The 6,371-nt window shown below is 49.1% G+C and overlaps 1 long non-coding RNA gene across 2 annotated transcripts; it reads right to left on the bottom strand.

The window, feature by feature from the left end:
- Positions 1 to 441: 441 nt before the first annotated feature.
- On the bottom strand, positions 442 to 6,100 carry LOC147117676 (uncharacterized). Of its 2 annotated transcripts, none has more exons than XR_015078499.1 (2): positions 5,627 to 6,100; positions 442 to 1,256 (listed from the first exon to the last, which is right to left on the bottom strand). It is a non-coding gene; the product is annotated as an uncharacterized LOC147117676 (long non-coding RNA). The 2 variants fall into 2 exon arrangements; XR_015078500.1 differs by having other exon boundaries at positions 5,706 to 6,100.
- Between the last annotated feature and the right edge of the window lie 271 nt (positions 6,101 to 6,371).

The raw sequence follows: 6,371 nt of genomic DNA, 5'->3' as shown, positions 1-6,371 counted from the left end.
CTTTCTCCCCTCACTTCTTCTCCCCTCCCCTTCCTCCTCCTCCCCCTCCTTCTGGCCAGAAGTGCAACCCCCACCATATTGAATAAGCTAGATGCACTGGTGGCAGGAGCACAGGTGGGGTACATTTAAAGCCCAGAATAATTTATTTAAAATAGGGTCCTGCGCATCTTGCAGGGATGGTTTTCGATTTTCAAATGTCCCAGCACTTTGCTAGCCACATATTTTCAGGCCTTTAAAGTGGTCAGCATTTTGGGTGCCTTGTCAGCTTTTGTGAAGCTGTTGGTGAGGTTTTGCTCATTTTCAAGGGTGGCAGGTATGATTGCAGGAAAGTGCTGAGGGTGGGATTTCATTTGCGCTCTACATTTTAGATGCATAAAACAAATCCATGAGGGAACAACAGAAACATTACAATGTAAGTCAATGCCCATTATCCATGAAGAATCCATGTAGTGTGCCTTTATTTTAAGGCAGTACATTATTTAAAGGTTTACCTAGATTGGGTTACCCCCTATAGCTATGCTTAAGGACTCCATTGTTCTCAACTCAAAGACGCTTGAACAACAGTCACACAGAAATACAATGAGGCACATACACAGAATTAATGTAGAGCACACCTTTAGTATGCTCAAGCAAAAATGTCACTGTTCGGATATTCAGATGGATGCTTCCCTGAAGCCCTGCAAAGATGTCCAAAATAGTCAGTATCTGCTGCTTGTAGCATAACTTCACTTTTCAAAGAGGAGTCCTCATGCAACAGGACAAAGAAGGAGGCCCAAGGACCAACAGTAGCAGAGGATGAAGAAAAAGAGGAAACAGAGGAAGTTGTACTAGCAGTGCAGAATAAAATGGCAGATGGCAAGCCGTGTTGATGGTGATTTATCTTTGCTGCAGCTTGCATTTTGCAATTGGATACATGGAACCAAATCACTTCACAAGTAATGTTCCTCCTGGGGTGTATAGCTCCTTGTTTATATTACAGCCCAGCCTCCAAAATCCTGAATATGCTTGAGCCTGGTATTATGCTGAGTGGATTCCCAGTGAATTGGTGATTTAATTGGTGATCTGCCAGCAGTGAGAAAGCCTATGCAAGGTCACTGTCCTTTCAATCTGATCCTACTTTCTAACAGTGCTTAGTACAATGAAGATTGAAAATGTAAATAATCATGCAAATGTGTGAAAATCACCATCAGTATCAATCATGAATTCCTTGGATGCTGACTTGAAAACAGAAAATGCTGGTAACAGTCAGGCAGCATCTGTGGAGAAAGCAAAAAGGTTAGGATAACATTTAATTGAATAATCATGCAGCAGGACAAATAAACCTTATTCTTTTTTGTACAGATGGTGCCTGACCTGCTGAGTGGTTCCAGCATGTCTGTTTTTATTTCAGATTTCCAGCCTCTGCAGTATTTTACTTTTTGACTGCTGACTTAACTGGTAGTGTTTATAAAAAACAGGTTTTACTGGATGCTATTCACAGCATTGTAGCATAAAAAGGTTACTTGTCATAAGGTCAACCCATAGGGACCATCAAATACGGAGAGATAAATATACGTTACTTTGGGCTAGAAATTCGTTATAGCCATGGAATGGGTGGTGTCAGTAGAAAAGTTGGAGAATTAGCGCCAGGCACAAATGCTTTAGACTGCACGTAAAACTCATGCTCACTGCTCAATAAAATGATTGGAGTCCTAAATCAAGTCCTAAAACCCAAGCTCATTGGCATTACACTCAAAGGGTGGACCAATATCGGGTGCCGTCTAATCACAATTCATCATTGCCACAGGCTTTTTTCACTTCTTAAAGGGGAGGTTCATTGATGTTGCAGCACCTCATTCTCAGCATTGCTGGCTGTGCAGCTCCCTTAGCAAGCAGAAGCAGAACAAGGAGAAGGAGCCGGAGGACTGAACCAGGTGTGCTCATGGCAGATCCACACCCCAGGGAGAGAGCCCACAGATTCTCTGATGAAGCAGTGGAGGCATTGGTTTTCGCTGTGGAGCGACGGAGGGTGGTGCTCTAACCAGCAAGTGGCAGGAGGCACTCGCCACAAGTCTTCCACACCATGTGGAGTGAGGTAGCACAGCACATCTCGAGCAACACTGTGGTCCCCAGGACCCACACACAGTGCAAGAAGAAATTTAACGACCTCACTCGGGTGGTCAGAGTGAGTGACTGCTTCAACAAATGCTACATACCACAATCTTCACAAACTGCCCAAAGCACCACACCCCCAGCACTCACCCAGCAACAATCTCTACCTACCAACACTCACACCTTGCAAACAATGACAGCTATTCAGCTACGGCAGGCATATCACCCAAATACATTGCTCCACATTCATTCACACACTTTCCTTTCTCTTGCAGGCCAAGGTGGATCACAACAGGAGGGAGCAGCAGTGCACAGGTGGGGGTACAACCTGACACCCACTGTCTCCGCAGGAGAATCGAGTGCTGCAAATCATTGGGCACCAGGTGGTCGGCGCCATGGCCACCGGCGATGTTGACCCCCCTTGGGGACAACAACGGTATGTTCATCCCTACTCCTTCTTCTCACATCCCACTTCCCCCTCACCCTGCAAGCATTTTGCACTTTCCAGCTAATCATGCTGTATGCATGCATTTCTGCCTTCCTGCTCTCCTCCCCTCACCTTCACCCGAATCTTGTGCCTTTATGCTTTCAGATAATCAGCAAGCACCTGAGCAGCCTGTCCCTGAGGGCACCGTAGAGAGCGAGGCGGAAGACGAGGAGGAGAAAGAACACACCGGGTCACTGCATCTGTCACCCACAGACACCAGCTCAGATACTGGCACTATGCGATCTTTAGAGGCTAGTATAGTAGCGGGATCTGCACAGGGTGAGGCACTGGGGATATGTGGGCTGCAGCAAGGCTAGGGGGATAGGGTAGCTTGGGAGCCAGCTCCCCGGAGGGCGAGTTCTGCTGCACAGGACTCAGATGAGGACCTCAACAGGGAGGTCTTTAGAAGAAGGGTGATGTGCATGCACACGGGGATGATAGGTGCAATGGCAAGGGTGCCCGAGAGCCTCTCGGCAATGGTAAGGAGCATGGAGGAGTCTGCCTCTAACATTGCACAGAGCTCTGTGCACACTATGGAGCCCATCGTTTGCAGCCTGCAAAGGATGGTGGACTCCCAGAGAGACTGTGGCGACCCAGACCTCATGCTGCGTGTGATGGGCGATGTTGCAGATGCCATTGCAGCACAGGCGGAAGCCACACAACGTCTTAGTGCTATAATGCAGTCTATACTTGGTGCCATCGATTCTCAGACTGCTCTCATGCAGTCTCAGCTTGATGCCACGCAAGCTCTGACTGCTACCATCGTGGCTGGGTCGACTACCATCCACCAGGGCTTTCACGATGTCGCAGCAGGCCAGCAATCTGTGCTCCAGCAGATTGGTAGTGATGCTGAGGTGCTGCCCCGGGGAAGTGCCAGTGGGTCAGTGGAGCAGGAAGCTGCTGTCCTCTCTCAGGATGACAGCATTCCTGCTCCCACCACGGGCACTCTGCCCTTGCCCTTTTCGCTGTCTCTCATCCAGCCAGCCCAGACTGCTGCCGCCCATGCTGAGGTGGTGCAGTCTACAGCTGGGCCTTCCAGATCCAGAGCTGGTCGAGGGCGTCCTGCAAGGCCATCTGAGGTCTCCCACATGGACATTCAGCAGCCTTCCACCAGCCCTGCTGCAACCACTGGGCCAACAATTCGTAGGAGCACTAGTGTAGGCAAAGGCACAGTAACGATAGGCACTAAGGGATTGCACAAGGGTGAACAGTTAATATTTTTGGTGTAAATATGTGTTCACTGATTTTTGTTAAATTTATTAATTCAGTTTGGATTCTTTTGTGGTGTGTCTCATTTCAGCTTTGTGCTGTGATGGGGATGTGATGAGCAATGGGGATCTGGGGTTTAATTAATTTGAACCGCAGTCTGATGAGGCAGTCATGGACCCTTCCAGAAGGCCGATTGAGTGGCTGCCTCCTCCCTCGCTCCTGTTTCTCCTCCACCCTCCCCCTCTCCTCCTGAGATGCTCCTGCAATCCCTGGTGGCAAGGGCTGGGCCCTCATCATGGCCACGATGTGGAGCATACAGTAGACCACCACGAAATGGGACACCCGCTCAGCCGAGTACTGGAGGGCTCCTCCCAAGCGGTCAAGGCAGCGGAACCATTGTTTCAGCAGGCCAATAGTCTGCTCGATGATGTTCCTGGTGGCAGCTTGGCTCTCACTATATGAGTGCTGGGTATGAGTGCTGGAGTTGCAGAGGGGAGTCTTGAGCCAGCTGGAGAGCGGATAGCCCTTGTCTCCGAGCAGCCAGTCACAAGCTTGACATGGTGGCTGGAAGAGTACTGGCACACCGGTCTGGCGCAGGATGAAGGCATCGTGGCTGCTGCCAGGATAGCGGGCATTGACAGTGAGGATTCGCAGTGCGTGGTCGTACACCAACTGTACATTAAGTGACTGGTAGCTTTTGCAGTTACGGAAGATCTCAGGATTGGTTATGCGGTGTCCGCAAAGCCACATGGGTGCAGTCAATGGTGCCCTGCACCATGGGGAAGCCCGCTATCCTGGCAAAGCCACATGCATGCTCATCATGCTTCTCTCTGGTGATGGGGAAGGAGAAGTAGTTCCTTCTCCTGTAGACAGCCTCTATGACCTCCCGCATGCAGCGATATACAGCGAACTGCGAGATGTTAGCTCTGTCTCCTGTTGCAGACTGGAAGGATTCACTGGTGAAGAAATTGAGGGCGACGGTAACCTTGACTGCAACTGGGAGAGCTGTGGTCACCCTGTTCTGAGGCTGGAGGTCTGGTTGCAGGAGGTGGCAGAGTTCTGTGACCACCTCCTTGGTGAAGCGGAGCCTTCTAATACACTGCTCCTTGCTTAATTAGAGGTAGGAGAAGTGCTCTCGGAATACCCTCGGAGAATAAGGCCTCCTGTTGAGAGGTCTGATGGCCCTCCTCCTCCCTCTGGGCACATATTCCAATCTTTCTTGCTGCCTCCGCTCCCTCCGCCTTAGATCCTGGAGGGTGAGGTCGACTGCCAGTACAGCCCCCATTAATGTAACCAAGTGTAGCAGTTTGAATCTTTGAACAATAAATGTAGCTACTTTTTACTTGCCAGAAGACTCCAGATACAAAAGAACCTTGAAATAACTAAACGAAACTGTTGCAGTGGGTGAAACTAACAAAAAAACACTGAAACTGCACTAACATGACAGCTGTGGGTGATTACTGATGATCTCTTTAAATAACGTTCCTGCAGCCGGCTTCCTGGTGCTGCATGCCAACTCTCCCTGTCGGTGTTTACTCCAGGCGGTGAGGTAAGTGGCGAGAATCAATTTTGCAAATTGGGTGGTCTCACTGACGTCATGATCTCCCTGGCATTGACGTCCCCAGCGATACTTCTTACCGGTGGCGCTACAGGGGGGCTGCATACGGCGCTGGATTCGCCTCGCCCCGGCGATACTGATTTAGTGCCCCATTAGCGCCATCTACTGGCGCTAATGGGAGCCGCTAAGGGGATTAATTTTTCCCCCTTTGTCAATTCAAGATTAATTTTATTAATGAAGCTGACACTGATTGTCCAAGCAATGGATGACAGTAATACAACCTTAACTTGGAAAGTGGCTCTCAAGACTTCGGTCAGATCCTCAGTCTTGGAAGCTGGGCCGATGTGTTGTCTTCCGTACCTTCTTTAATGGTGTTTCTAGTTGTCCCCTGATTCTGGGTGCCTCCTCAGCTTAGGTACCATGCATTTTTATATTTCTCATCTCTGCTTTTACGTCTACATTAAACAAGCTCCGATTAAGTAGTCTTTTGTAGTCATTGTTTTCTCCAACCAATTTGAGTAGTGTCGATTTAAAGACACTGGGGGAATTTTAACCTTGAGAAGCGCGTGGGTTTAGGTGCCGGTGGGGAGTTAAAGTCGGCGACAACGTCAACGCGTACGGAAGCTGGCTCCAATGCACCGGCTTCTGGGTATAACTTGGGTGCGTGCGGCTGCGTGCGCATAGCCCCCTCCGGAGACGCTGGTTAGCGATTTGATCACGTAAATCACTGAATCGCAGCGATATTTCAACCAGCATTTAAATTTAATGATGGGTTTCGCGGGCTTCCTAAAACTTGCCATTGAAACTAAGGCAAGAAGTAAATGGCAATTTATGGGATTCATTAAAAGGCATGTATGCAACAGCAATAAATAGTCCGTGCTCGAAGCTGCTTTCTTGCAAAAGTTTGTTGAGATTACTTGTGGTGAGAGGCTAATTTCTGCATTTTGGAGGTCGTGACACTCAAGATCAGGATAAGTGGTGCCATGGCTGCCTTAGAAAGGATGTCGAACAGGGAACAAGATGAAA

The sequence above is a fragment of the Somniosus microcephalus genome, chromosome 5, assembly GCF_052327205.1.
Source record: "Somniosus microcephalus isolate GS21.2 chromosome 5, FLI_Smic_1.0, whole genome shotgun sequence".
In the NCBI taxonomy this organism is placed as follows: Eukaryota; Metazoa; Chordata; class Chondrichthyes; order Squaliformes; family Somniosidae; genus Somniosus; species Somniosus microcephalus.
The sequence above is the reverse complement of the archived record's forward strand: the minus strand, read 5'-3'. Positions and strand labels throughout refer to the sequence as shown.